The sequence below is a fragment of the Pelecanus crispus genome, chromosome 10 (assembly GCF_030463565.1).
Source record: "Pelecanus crispus isolate bPelCri1 chromosome 10, bPelCri1.pri, whole genome shotgun sequence".
Classification (NCBI taxonomy): domain Eukaryota; kingdom Metazoa; phylum Chordata; class Aves; order Pelecaniformes; family Pelecanidae; genus Pelecanus; species Pelecanus crispus.
This window is the reverse complement of record NC_134652.1, coordinates 7,292,685-7,307,893: the sequence shown is the minus strand read 5'-3', so window position 1 is coordinate 7,307,893 and position 15,209 is coordinate 7,292,685. Positions and strand designations below refer to the sequence as shown.

Sequence of the window (15,209 nt, the reverse complement as noted above, 5' to 3'; positions counted from 1 at the left end):
CTGGTGCTTGGCATTGCTCTGCAGCTTCTGTCGCTGAAGAAGGGGAAGGCCTTGTGGTCAATGGCCTGTAATGTAAACATAGCTGACCTATCTGAGCAAATAGTGGACAAATAGTTATCTGTGGCCTAGAGGAGGTTATCAGTCAACACAAGGAATGCAGCCTCTGGGTCATATTCAGACCTCGAATCAAACAGATCGGGGTTCAAAAGTCTGAGAACGACAGAGCTATGGCTGTGGTAACAGATCATGCTCTAATTCAAGGCAATGGAAAGCGCATACAAAAACTGTAATCTCTCGGGCAGCATGAGGCTGTGATGAGTGGTAAAAAAATGAATGCCGCCATGGAAGCACATCATCAAAAGACAAAACCAAATCAAGAACAATACCAGCACCGCAACAGGCACTCTGGTTTTGGACTGGTGGAAGCTCTTGTGATCTCTTGGTTGGGTAAACAGAAGCCATTTCTCCAGAGCCCTTCCCAAGCAGTCCATGAATTACAGGTGTAATTGCAGGTGGTTTAATGCAGTGAGCATGGGAACAGCCAGAAAAGAGTGGCAGCATAGGCTCATTAAGAGATAGCAGGAGCAACTAATGTCCCTGAAAGGTTTCACCCAAAATGATGAACCATGCCATGATGTTTCATGCCGTTGCCTGTTGCAGCTGGGATAGCCTGGTAGGCATTTGCTATCTCAAAGTGTACTTGCACTGTCATTTCATGGTGTTGGTCTATTCTACTTAAATAGAGTGCTACAAAGTAGATCTTACGTGGACCTCCTGGTCTCTAATTTGCAGCAAGTGTAACTTATGCCCCTATTAATTTTAGAGAAAGGATATTTTGAGGCTTCATTTCACGCATTTGTTGTTATTAATGACCTGCAGTAGCTCTTTGAAACTGCTACTCTTACCCAGAACTCAGCTGGCAACTACTCATAGACACCAAGAATCATGGGATCCAAAAATGAAGTCAATGCTTTCAATGTAGCTGGACTGATGTAGAGCTGTGCAGCTATGATGTGATACCGGATGCAAGAAATGAAAAGTGGTTTGTGTCTTAACTGTGGGAAGTAACAAACTCAGAGTTTGTTAATCAGTGGCTTCTTACCTTCCCTTGATTTGAGGAACCCAGATATATTCCAACTGTAATGTGGATACCTACACGGGAAATTTAAAGCTTAGTAAGCAAGGCCCTGGCCTTGCTTACTGAACTTTTAGAGGTCTTTGGGCTCCTCTGACTACAGGCTGAAAGACATGGTTGATCTCAGGTGATTTCAGTTATTTAATCAGAAAATTATGTGAAGGCTGGAGTGAAGAATACAGGAAAATCTGTAGAGATCACAAGTTAAAATGCCACACAAGAATGAAGAATTGTGAAAAAAAGAGAAACAAACGATCTAAATTAGATGAATTGTCTGATCTGGAGAACTACACAGTACCACTGTTCCCAATGAAATCAATGAACTTTGTATGAATCCTTGGAGTATCTTGGAATATGTGTAAAACTTTTCACACTGATGGATGCAGAGGAGAATTATCTAAATACAGAAATGTGAGTATTGTAATACCTTCAGTGGGGCTGTGCCAAGGGTAGGCCTAGGCGACAGAATGGATGAAATCAGACTGTGTGTCTATGCTTCCTCCAAGGTCCTCACAGAATACAGCAATTTGCCAGAAATGGTGCCATGTTCACAGCTGTTCACTTGGCAATGTTGATTGAAAGTCTACCTGTCTTGACAACATTGGACTCTTGCTACTGCAAGTGCTTCCTTGTGCCTAGAGAGCTCTTCAGAAGTCACCGTATGGAGCTGTGCCATGCAGTGGGGCAGTGGAGAAGAGCAAACTGCCCCTTACTCTGTAAGATGAGTAGCAGTCTACCATTAATGACTAAAACCGGTATCACAGAGCAGGCCATTTAGCCTACCTGGCATACAGGAAGAACTGACTGGTACCTTAACTCAACTGAAGCAGTCAGCAGTAGCCATGTGATGAATTGTCATCTTAATTCACCTATTTGCCTGATGGACTGTGAAGGCAAACACGTAGTGATGAATGTAGTGGCAGCAATTAGGTGTAGCCACATTGAGGAATTTTTTTCCTTGAACATGTGTCAGCAAACCCATGAGTTTACTACTTACAACTTTTCTGTTCTTCACTTTAAATAAATTAAAATGTAAATGCATATTTAAACATTTTACTTATATTTGACTTCTGAAACTAGCTTTCCATAATCTTTTTGGTCAGCTAGCAGCAGTCAGATAGGAATCACTCTTCAAGAGTGTTCTGGAAATACTCTCCACCACCTTTTATCACACAGTCTCTTGTACTGATTGAAGCCTATGGTTTGAATCCTAATTTTCTCTAAGTGATAAACCTACTTGCCTTTGCTTGAAGAAGCAAAATATATTGTTACCTAAATGTAAATGGTGTAGAATGCATCTACATGGATCCAGAATGAATGTGGGATGCTGACCAGCATCTAATCTTGTCCATTGTTGCTTTCTGGTTTTGCTCTACTGACAGCCTTTTCAAACACATTTTGTTTGCTAAATCAGTATATGACAGAAAGCAGTTGGAGTGTTGATAACACTTCAGCTGTTTTTTGCTTCCTAACACACCATTGCAAAACCGATGCATCATGCAGGAATGAACACTATAAAATAATTATTTTCAGGATATAACAATTTGTCTTCCTTTCTCCAAGGACCAGTCCTTTGACATTAAGAGTGTTGGACACATAGGCTCGATACACTTTGATGCCTTCAATTCTTACTCCATGATTCAGATATTTTTATTTTCCAAGGCATTGATCATAGTGAATATTGCACATTTCTTCGATCTACACAAAATCTCACTACCTCTTCTGTTGTTATTTAGGCCTTATAAGTAGTGTACCTATTGAAAGTGCTGTTTGATGCCATCGTGTCTAACAGAGAAGCATACCAAGAGTATTTAGTTCCATTTTTAATTCTCCTTCTAAGGTGTCTTCTGATAATGGTGGCCTGAAATAACTGGGGACTGGACTTACTGACTTTGGAGGGCCTTGACAAGCCTATGAGTAGTAACAGTCTAAATGGTGTGTTACTCTCAATAGTAACAAATTAATTATATAGCCTACACATTTTTAATAGTAGATTTAAATGTAGATTGCTAATACTTACAAGAAAATTATATATTTCTTACGAGTTTCTCCATTAGATACAATTCCACAGTCTAACCTCAGCAGATGTGGAATAGTGTCTCCAGATGCTCTTAATATTTTCCATTCCAACTTCACTGATAAATTGAACATTCCCTTGTACAGTATAGTGCTACATCTGTTTGACTACCAATATTGCTGTGGGCTATGGCAGACAGAAGTTAAAGGACTCTGTTTTACTAAATGCTTCATTATGATTGCAATGATCAGTATTTTAATATCCTTCTGGGACTTAAAAGTGTTAAATAAGTCAATGATATGGCAGAGTCACTGGCTTTGCCTGCAGAATGTCTTGAAGTCATTTCTGCAAGGTTTTTCAAGTCTACTTCCTTTCTGTTTAGCTTATATCTGTGGATGGGCTATTTAAGGAAGATTGTTGTCTAGATACCAAACTTCAAGATCAGTGAACTTCCTTGAGCTTAAGCAGCACAAGAGATTTACAGCTAATTTCAGATAGTGACATTCAGAATAGCAATAGAATTCTTGTTAGAGACCTTCAACGGTTATCAATGGAAAATAAATGGTTTGGCTAGTCCCTGTGAGTTTATAGATAGAACAGGATGGGAATATCATGGTATGAGTAAAAACAGGCACACACAAGGCATGTCTACACTAGTTTGCAAATGCCTGTGGGGTTCTGTCTGGAATAGCAGAGGTCACACAGAATAAGCGAAAGCCCCAAAGCCTGTTCGGTTATCACGTTTTTCCAGTCATTGCAACTCTGCTGAATTCAATGGAGTTAGACCAACACAATTGAAGTAAGTACCATGATGAGCCCAGCATTCAATTTTTATCTTCATAAATACCGTATTATCTCTGTTGGTTAGTGAATTGCCATAAGGCACACTTATGTGTGTATCTTAACTTTGAGGTTGGAAGGAGCCAACCTGTATTCCTATTTGAACAGGAAATATGAAAAGGGGTATAAACAAAGGAAGAAAGAGGAGAGATTAGATTAGATTAGGAGAGAGGAGGAGACAGTAGCATGCAAGAAAAGTAAAGATAGAGGCAGATAGATAGGCAAGACCAGAAATAGTATGGTCTGAACATGTAAAGTGACAGTACAGAAAGAGAGCAGGAAAAAAGGTGTGTAGAAGAAGGAAAAAGAATAGACAATTATGAAATTCAGTAAATGTGCTGTAAATGCGTTTAGTTTTGTCTTAAGGCAAGTCAGCCGTAGTCACCATGTTGACTATATGATTCAAAAGTGGTTTGGCCGCTCCTAAAAAAAAAGGAAAGAAAATTCTCCTGGTCTTTGGCAGAGGATAAGGTGACAACCTTCCAAACACCCTAATTTCCTTTCATTTAAAGTCTGGCATCCAAAAAATGGGGAGGTTGTCGTCACATTATGAGTGAGTTCATTTGAGAGCACGATGGTACACACAAGGGAAGCTGGCCAACAGAACAGGGAGAAAGAGAGGCCTTTTGCAGACAATTTTTTTCTTGTGGAACATACCTGGGACCCTCCAAGGCAAAATACGCTTGCTTTCATCCACAACAAATGTTCTCCAAGTGCTATACCACATTTGGCAGTTGCAGCCAGGGTCAACTCAACACTTTATGTTGCCCAGGTCGGTAAATTCTGGTCTTTGTAGTTGCCGTGTATGGGACTATCGGATGAGATCTTTTACTTAAGCTTGTGTCTGCTCTTCTTGGACATTGCAGCCTATATGGCATTTCTTATTAGGAGTAGGATGTAGGATGTTAAATGTAGTGTCCTGGCCAAATTCCAGCCTGGGTGTTTATATTCTGCTCACTTAAATGCCGCTGTTGAATCATTATATGAGAGCAACTGTGGAGCTTGTCCTTTGCTAGTAATGAATATGCCCCTAAGACCTGCTTTATGGGGAGGCACATCAGCTCTCCTCTGAGGACCGTGAATTCATGATTCACGTTAATAATGATAGTGTGCACCAGACCAGACCTTGTGGATTTTTTTTCTTTTTTTGTCTTTGTAATCTCAAGGTTTATTTGCTTACTCTTGCAGTATCGTTGATTTTTCTACAGTGTTAGTGTCCCTGAATTATCGCGTGATGTATCTCCAGCATGCGGCTGTGCCATGGGTCCATGTAACGGGTGAAGGACACAAAACATATCTTTTAAATCAGGGCAGTTTCTCAAATGCATATTTCTTCAAGAGTCTTGTTTAGTCTGTTTCTGTTTTTCCAGAACGTGTGTTTTTAGGGATTCTCCTCCTTTATCTGAATAAATCATGTTTCTCTTTTGCTACATCAGTAGTAGCTGTTGAACCTGAGAAGACTTGGAAGGTGTCTCCTACAGGCATCCAAAAGCAATGAATACTTGTTCGTATTCTCTAAGCCTTTCCACTCACCAGGGCAGGACTGCCCTGTTTTTCTGTGTTTATTCAGTGCCTAGCACCATGCTCCCCCTCATATCATCTTGGTCCTGTGCCATGATTAGGCATTAGCACAGTAAAATAATCTTTATTAGTAATAATGTTATGAATTAATAACAGGAAGAGTGAATGAGGAGGCAGGACTTCACTTTCCCTGCTTTGCTCCTCTGGGAGATTTGTCAGGCAGATCTCTATTCCAGCAAGGCAATTCTGCAAGGATGGAGCAGAAGTCTACTCCTCTTTTCTCTAAGTCTCATGTCAGTGAAGTAGCCACTGATTTCCCCTCATAAAGAGGCTGAGTGGGGTACCCAGTAAGCTGTACCCACTGCTCACACTACTTTCAATATTAAAATGCATATGTAGGAGTGCTTGAGTATTCCCACTGGAGTTTCCCACTTAAGACTGATAGATAAACCAAACCATACCTTGATGAATTACAGAGTTCTTCCTCCACAGAGTCTGCTTTGCTGAACACTTTTCCGTCTTTGCAGGCCAAAACCAGGTATTTATTTAATTTGTAAAACTATTGATTGAATTATCTTACTTTCTAAGTGCAAAGAATGGTAGAAATTACTGAGCTGCAGAACAGTGGCTTGAATCAGCCGTGTCAGGCATACTGACCTGTTGAAAGGTAGCAAGATTCTGGGTTTCACATAAAAGAGATGTGTGCCATGGGGTGGAGAAGCAGTTATAGATCTCATTAAGGCCAAGTACATGGGCGTGCCATTTTATATTTCAGGTTTATTTTTACCTGGAACATAATTAATTCAAGAAGCTAGTTCCACAGGTTATATTTTTAGGTAGTCCAGGGCCCAGCTGAGAAAAGGAAAACTCATCATTTCCTCATAGCAGGGTTGCAGCGAACAGAACAAGAACAATAGTTTCTAAGGGGGGAACTGAAGACTCAAGCCTTCTTACATAATGTAATTGGAGGCTGAAGTTCACACATGAACAACACGTCTTTATATGTATTCTGAAAACAACACAACAGAAATATTGTGTTGGAACTTGTATAACATGTAACTCTATTTCCCATCAGTTTAGTGCACACTGTTACTAGCAGAATGCAACACCATAGGTTTGATACCAAATTCATTGTGTGAATTAAACACGCCCAATGAACTTCAAGTTGCCTTCGGATCCCTTGACTGACAAACAGGAGAGCTGAACATCCATTTTTCACAAGGGGATGGCCCCATTAAGAGGGTCAAAGTTATGTTAAGGCTGATGTTGGTCATGCAACAGGCAGAAGAATGATCTTGCCCTGCAAATGCTACTTCCTACATTTTCTTCTTGACTTCTTCTCCACAGATGAGATCAGTGGAAAGGAAGATGGGAAGGGAATAGCATGGAGATTGCAAAACATACTGGGAGAAATGTACTTTTCCATGCATGTCTTGCTTGCTGGACTGCACATTCCTCTTTCCCTGATGACAGTATTATGTGCTGGGTTTTGCTGGTAGCTAGGCAGCTACCCAAAGCAACAAATCCAGGTGCCAATGAAACTTTCCATTGACTGAAGTGGGTTCAAGGGCAGCAGTAACAACTCACAATTCAGTCTCTTCTGAGGCCACAACACAAGGTCCCATACAATATTTTTAACTGCAAATTATTCCAAAATCTCTCTCAAAACATAATCTGTACTTCATGCTGCATATCTGTACCAAGGACTTAGAAGGAAAATGGGTTATTAGTACCTAATTTACATTTTATGTTTTATCCTTCCTGGCAAGTTAAAGCTGTGGTCAATGGTTCGGCCCCAAATGGCCTTTCATTACTCAGGCTGTCCAGACATTCATAGCCTTATGAGTCCTTACCAAAGAGGCTCATATTTGTGCCAGAAATGCTGAGAGAAGAGGGCGCTCATGTGGAATGTGCATAGTGTAAGAACTAAATGGAGTTCAAGGAAAGTAAGGTAATATTAATCCCTGATAAGCAGGTTGAGATGCTTCATTATTACAAATCATAAAATTATACAAAACATTGCAAAAATCTTATAAAGTCTCTCTTCTTTTTCCTCATATTCTGCTGATTTATGTTTATCTATTTAGGCTGAAAAAAAACAACTCTGGAAAAGAAGCTGCTTCTGTTTTGATTCCTATATAACCCTCAAAGATAGCATCCTCTTTGAATTTTCCAGTCAAGCCATCTGAATTCAGTGAGACTACTCACAGGTCAAGGTCCTAAAACATCAGCAGGCAGGACAGAACTGGCCCTGTAACACATCATAAATAATAAAGACGCTCCTCCCAAAGCCAAACCTTCTGAGTAAGGGTTGCTGTTGCTAGTGGGCTGGGTAGCACCATCCTAATGGTTGCCTAATATTGCACATTATAAGATTAAGATTTTGCCAGACTTATGTAGACTGAAATTTTCCGTGCTGGATGTTTTCTGTGCTATATTTTTTCTTTTTTTTTTTTTTTATTAAAAGCAACAGGCTGAAAGTGGGAGCCAGAATCAGAAAGACAAAGCAGCAGCATCAATCCACTGAGGGAATGAGCACTGGTGAATTAACATCACTATAGCTATTCCCTTAAATATTCAGGCTAAGTGCGAGATAGTTTATTCCACTTTCGGATGAGGCTAGTTACATTGCATATTGCCGAGGGAGTTCACAAAGGTTAACTGTATTTTGCTGCGACTTGTCTACCTATACATCCTCTTAGTCAAAAAGGAAAGAGGCCATCTAGGGTGCATTTCAGGGAATGATCCCGTCTTGAGGATGTCTGAATGCTTTTCCCTCCAGTGAAAGAAACTAGCCACTTCTGACTGAGATGCAAAGGCTTAGCAGATGTCTCCCAGAGGATGCCCACTTGGAGAGCTGTTGCCGAGTTGCCGGTATGCAATAAATTCATATCCCACTTGTACTGCTGCTTATTATATTGCCGGTGTAGGACAAGGTACAGCTGCATACTATCTTGCCAGTGTGGGACAAATCCTGGGGTCAGATGGGGGGGCAGGGATTTGGGACCCATTATCTAGAAGGATTGAGATTTAATGTAGGAGTGGAGGGAACTTGCTCGTCTTAGGGGAACTAGAATGGAGAAGCAGTGCTGCTGGGAAAGATGGTGAGAAGTTAGGGAGGCAATGTGAAAGAAAAAAAATGGGAAATCATGGTCCAGAGAGACCCTGGAACTGAGGATGACCAGGTAACTCAATTACAGCTCCTTTCCCAGCTCCCAACAGCACAAGGGGATACAGTGACATCCCTGTTTCAGCTCTGCTGGTATGGGTATCAGTATGGGTGTCAACATGATGGAGTTTCTGTTTCAAAGGGAACTTAAGAAAGAGCTCAGGAAAAGCTGTGATAAAAGAACATTCTTCAAGTTGCCAAGTCAAAAGTTTCCAGCCTTTTGTGTGAGCTCTTCCTAATGAGCAAGGGCTTCTCTGTTGGCCCACGGCAATCTTTTTCTCCAGTTCTCCAGTTCCTTAAAAGCTTAGGAAATTAAACATGCAAAAATATGTGTTAAAATGATGAGCACCTAAAATGGACTTTGAATTAAGGCTACCTATGCAGCTTAAATTCATCTCTCTGTATGTATCACATGCTTAATTTTCTTCCCTGGGAGCCCTAATGCAGTCAGTTCAAAAGACTGAGTTAGTCTGGGGATGAAAGTGGGTTGTCTAATAAAGAAGGATAGAATGACTGACTCATTTATTGCATGAGGTAAAAGGTGTGTGATAAATTTAAATAGGGATTTGCTGCATCAAAGGAAATTGTCTCATGGCCAAAGCAGTTGAATAACGCACTAGGGAACTGGACAGGGATACACTCTGGTCAAACTAGGTCTTATGTGATGACAGGCAAGTCACTTAAAATGAGTTTTTCACCGTTGGCCTCTAATTGTGCATTTTTCATTTTCTGAGTAGCTGCCTTGAGATTTTTGGGTCTCAGTAGTAACATCTGCAACTGAAGCAAATGGAAGATTGGTTGTGAACAGAGAGAATAGCATATAAAGTTAAATACCTGGAAAATCAAGTTGCACCAATCAGTGGATACTTTTTACCATAATCTTCATATGTTTAAGTGCCCCATCCATAAATTTGGACTAATGACATCCCTTCGTCTCCCAGAGGTGGTGTGAAAATAGATCCATGAATACGTATGTGTGAAGTATTGAAAGGCTACAGTGGAGAATGCCACAGAAAGGTCCATGGGGAAATGAATCATTCTGTCTTCAGAGCAGGCCTGACTGGTGTGCAGTAAATAAAGTCTAGGGCCACCCATTGAACCAGAGGAGAAAATGAAATACTGAATAGCTGCTCATTAAGTAAGCACTGTCCGTTCTGTGTGTTGAATGAGGTGAAGGTCCTGTGGGAAAAACAGTTTGCAGTGATGTAATTAAAGACTGTACCAGAATGCACACACAGGGAGGAATGGCATTCAGGCTACATGAGCAACATTAATTTAGGTGTTTCCTAGGTTTTGAGGCTTAACTTTGCAACCTCAATCACGTTCCTTTAATAATTTAGGGTGTGTCAATGTAACACTACAGCTGAATTCTTCCTTGTGGAATATTATGTCTTATAAAAAAAAAATTCTCTAATCAAAAGTGAATGTGTTGCATTACTTCCTGTTTGCTTCCCATGCTGCTACGGTTAATTGCTTCTTTCCTGCGGGTGGAATGAAGACTGTTGAAGTCCAATGGCCTCAACCATGGGCTGCTTATTCAATGCGGCATGTAAGCAGCAGGGATTTCCTTGTCCCTGGCTAGAGACCTGCATACTTTACCTCTTCCATGCAAGTAGGATGAAATTAATCAGTGTTGGTTTTCTCAGCAAGCAATGAAATTTCAACCGCTGCAATGTCGGAGGAGGAAGACTCCTCAAAGGGGACCAGGAGAAAATGCATGAATGAGAAGTTCCTGCCAAGATGTGAACACTACGCTTGAGTGTGTCTGAAATGTTGGGCGCAGAGAGTAAATAAGCCCCATGACAGGTCTAGCCTAAATACCCAGCACTTCCATGGCAAGTAGCCCATACTTTCACCGACCTTGGCATCGCGACGAGGATAATATTTTTGCAAGGATGAACTGCACTCGAACAATGTCTCTAATGTTTCAATGTCGTTGCAAACATGCTTTCCTTTCAGATCGGCCATGTGGCTCTTCTTTTCCATCCCTTTTTTCCCTTTTCGTTTCATAGAAGTACATTTAATGTGTCTGCTGAAGAGGAAATCCCTGTCTTCTGTGCAATTCCTGGGCTCACCTGAGGACTCAGAAGACAGTGCACCTCAGTCCTGGGAATGTAGGTGTTAACCCTTAGCTGATAGCTCTCTTCCAGCCTAGCTCACTGTACTTAGTGTTCCCATACCTCACTCTCATAGGAGAATCTGCGTATCTCTAAGGGTATAATTTCACAGGGCAATCTTGACTTCCATATTTTGTGAACTCCTCCCAGCAACTGTTGCACTCACTAATGAAGTAACAGGAGCAGTCTGGCTGTGCAGATGGGCCACAGAATATTGCTGATGAAGTGACAGCTTGCTCTAAACATCCAAGCACCAAAAAGCCATGTACAGCATCTACCCTACCTGTTCTGGAGGTCAGCATGAAGGTACAAGCACAAGAGGCTACTCTCTTTGGTGGTAGAATTGAAAGGGCAACCAGAATCTAAGTGGCTGCCCCATAAGTGATCCTTTTCCCCAGGAAAAGGGTCCTAAGAGCACTTTATCTCTAAGCATCACTTCACATTTATGGACACAGAGCTGATGCTTCATACAGAGAGAAGATGGTGTCACCCAGCTGAGAGGGGTGTCACCCAGTTTCCCTATGACAACCCAGTTTGCATAAGAGTGAAGAGGAAGTTGTCTCTATATTTGCATTTTTTTTTTCGACCCGAGTAAGACTGTTCATGGTTGTTGTGTCTGGACACCAGCTGCCACACTTTCTACATCCATCTCAATAATTTGGTATAAAGGGATCCTCGGTACTGCAGACTTCTGTCAAGAAGGAGAAAAAAATACTTTCCATTGGCAGTCCCCCTCTCACACAAGTTCCTTTTAGTGCATTTGGGGTTTCTAAATGACTTTGAAATCTCTTTTCCACTATTCATATCAATTTTACTCAGCAGCTCAGCTCCTTCACGCCCACTCAGCAGCAGCTGTCATTCAGCAGGCAAATCAACCTGTGAATATAAAACAAGTCAAAGTCAGTGTCTGTATTATTACAAACAGACCACTTGTACTTGGGCCAAAGATCCAGTTAAGTGGTAATTTAGCAGTATTGCCAAAGGTCAGTGATACCCCTTAAAATTGCTGAGGATCGATTATTTTTTTTCAGTGTGTTATTGTCTCTTTGATTATTTAGGTTGATGGTTGAGCTTATTTTGCAATTTTTTAAAGGTTGGCATTGACAAAGCACTTAGAAAAATAACTTACCAGTGTAAGATTGTGGAGTTTTGTTGTACTTGAAGTTTGGGGTTTCAAAACATCAGGAGAAAAATTGAAAGGAAAAAAAAAAGTAAATTTAGCAATGAAGTAACAACTGTAGCATCTAGTATTTTGTTAAAGGTCACTAATAAAATGGCTGAGATGTTTAGAACTTGCAGTGACTATTGAATGGCATGCAGAGTTAGTAATCCCCGTGAATAGTTTTATTATGTGCCTGTCAGCAACGTATGCTGCTTAAATATGCATTCGCAGAGTGACTGTGCTGGTGGCTATATGCATTCTGCCATTTTATTGAGCTGGTAAAGGTTTAATCTTGACGGCTGCTTCGTTTTCTAGCCAGGCTAGTTTAGAAGTCAAAGAGTAGTTTTGCAGAAGTCTTTTCGTCTTAAGAAAGCGATTCACAAGATGTCTCCTTTAGTTTCCTGGAATCGAGATGTTTATTTTGTGCTATGTACAACAGCAGCAGTTCTGTAGATTTCATGACCTTAAACATTCAAATTGCAACTTTTACTGAAATTTTCTTTCAGCACATATTACTCAGAATATCACCAGGCAGGAGTCTGAATAACAGCACTAGACAGAAAATAAGTTCGTTATTTCAGTTAAAATCTTTAAGACTGGACATAAAAGTCCCAAATAAAAAAAAAAATCTCAGTAGCTACCTTCTTTGAGGACAAGTCATCCAGTTCTGTCTTCCCAATCCAAAGCAGAACAAAATGAGAACAACCAAGTGTTTGTTTCGCAAATTTCCCAGGGTGATTTTGAGGTGAGCTTTCGTATTTATTTGGGGGATTTTTTCCATTCCTCTGGCCTTGCTGCAGAGACATTGTTGAAAGTCATTTCAGAAGATAAAGACAAACTCCTTTTCTAGTCGGGGTGGTGGTCATGGTTATGGTGTAGGCAGCCCTTCCTCTGGGGCTGCAGAACAAGCACCACATTCAAGTGCTGGGAAATTTTGGTGATGGCGCATCTTCTGTGATCAATGGGAAGTAGTTTGTAAGTCTGCCATGCCCCAAATACCTTTTTGACCAGCCATGAAGACAACAGTTCAGACACTGCACTCAGGAAACCTCATCAAAGGCATTTATCCAGAGGCATGTGCTTTTCAAGTGTAATTTATGGGAATGGTAACCAGCTTAGTACTAGTCATTTGAATTTTTTAACCAGAAGAAGTGTAACATACCTGTCCATCTGTCTGTCTATCAGTCAGTCCACCTCCCTGCTCTTTTTTTCTTTTTCTTCCCTTTTATGCACTGTTATTCTAACTGGTAGCCAAATGCGAAAGAAAGGATGTGTTTAAGAACCTGGTACCTAATAATTTCAGTTAAAAAAAGATTTTAAAATATTCCTGCTGCACATTCACGATCCAGATTTCCTGACTATTAATCACAGTGCATGCATTTCCACTGTCATGCCGATGGTGACTGTGGAGCTGAGAGACAGACTGAGTGTTTTATTCATGTAAATTGTGCGTGACAGAGCTGGGAAATCTAGGCTTGATCAAAGACCCACTGGAATTGATGGGAATCTTTCCATCCACTTCAGCAGACTTAAAGATCACCTTCATTATTTGTAAGAATTACTTGTCGTCTTTCCCTGCACCCCATACTTCATGCAACAATATATGTTTTTGCTTCTATGATTTAAAGGGGCTCAAACATTAATGGCAAGCTCCATCTTCTCAAGCTAAACCTACTCTTGACCCTGCAGTATCTGCAATCTCCTTTTGAACTCTGGGCTTGATCGGTGACCCACATGGAAAGGATGCAGTTGCCTGAACGAGTAACTTTTAGAAGATACCAGAAGTGTTGGAGGAGGGCTGGAATAACTCAGCAGAGTAACTCAGATTTTGTTAGGATGAGAATTTGTCTTCCACTGGCAAACAGCCTAGTCTCAGGGCAGAGCATGCGTTCTTCCCCATTTGACTGTGCTCCTGGCACAAGGCTGGGTGACAAAATGTCTCCCCTGAGACAGCTGAGGGTCCCTCCCCAGGCTCTGGACCTCACTCGTGTTTTTCTGTGCAGTGACTGTATTGAGCTCACAGGATCTCATTTGATCTTCCTGCTGCTGCTACAAAAAGGGTGGGTGGGTTGTTATCCCTCCTGCCAAAATCTTTGTCCAAAATCAACAAAGCCACATATGCGTTCTGGTTCAAGTACTCATGCAAACATACTTATGCAACTGTTTGTGGGATTTGACTTTCAAATAAAACTCCATGAGCAAAGCTTCAATATAGCTGCTTTCAAAAAACAAATGACAAGATCCATACATACCACCGAAGTGTGTTTAATTGCGAATTTATTACAATATTCTCCAAACATTTTTTCCGTATTGGTCCAACTCTAAGGTTTGGATAGTTTCCATCGTCAGTGTAATGCTGCTGTGATGTGTGGAGTTTATCCCTGTAGCCTAATACCATGAAAAGGGTGGAAATAAGGAAAGTTGTACAAAGCAAACACTGTCTGCATCTGAATAATTACATTAGATGTTCGATGATCAGGAGATTAAATTTTGTTTGTTTTATAAAAGGCAGCTGACAAGCAGAGAAAATTAAGTTGGCAGGACTTAAAACCAGTTTGGGGTAATTCCATTGTCTCAAGTAAGCTTGACTGCATTTGTATTTTTAATTAATTAAACTTGGATAGCCAGTGCCAAAGCAATGCTCACTGTAACAGCACAGATGAAGGTCTCCAAGGTTTTTTGTAGAAAATCCTAAATTCAAGGGGGAAAAAATCAACCAAGGCCAAAAAATGTGTTCTTCCCCGGGGCTTCATGTGTAAGGTCTAGAGCTTTCTACAGCGATGAAGTCCTGGTTTTAACTGCAGACCGGGACGAGCTGCTGCTTAAAATAAGGAATCTATCAAGCCATTATCCTGTCATAAATTGTAACGATTTCCATGTTTTATTAAAAATAAAGAAAACAGATGAAATATTTATTGTTAGAGCGAGTGTGCTTTTGCCACCAGCAGCACAACTTCATCACAGCCCTTGGCTTCAGAGGTTTCTGTCCTGCACCTGCGCACCTCTGGCCCTGCCAAGATAAACACTCTCCAAGACAGGGCTACGTCATAATTTTTAATCTCTCTGAAGTGCCAGGTGAAGTTATGGAGCAGTATAGCGGTTAATGTATAAAAAGACTCTGCTGTGCTCTCTTGGACTAAATTTCCGCTCCAGGGGTTTGCATTGCAAGTAAATAGCAAGGAGCCACAGGGCTATCCAGTAGCACTTTGGGCTCACCCACTTTAATATACTTATTCTGGCCATGCTGC

The 15,209-nt window shown here is 40.9% G+C and overlaps 1 protein-coding gene across 1 annotated transcript in view; it reads left to right on the top strand.

Moving 5' to 3' along the window:
* GRK5 (G protein-coupled receptor kinase 5) overlaps positions 1 to 15,209 on the top strand; it is a 173,340-nt gene that overhangs the window by 93,474 nt on the left and 64,657 nt on the right. The gene's annotated exons all lie outside the window — the stretch shown is intronic.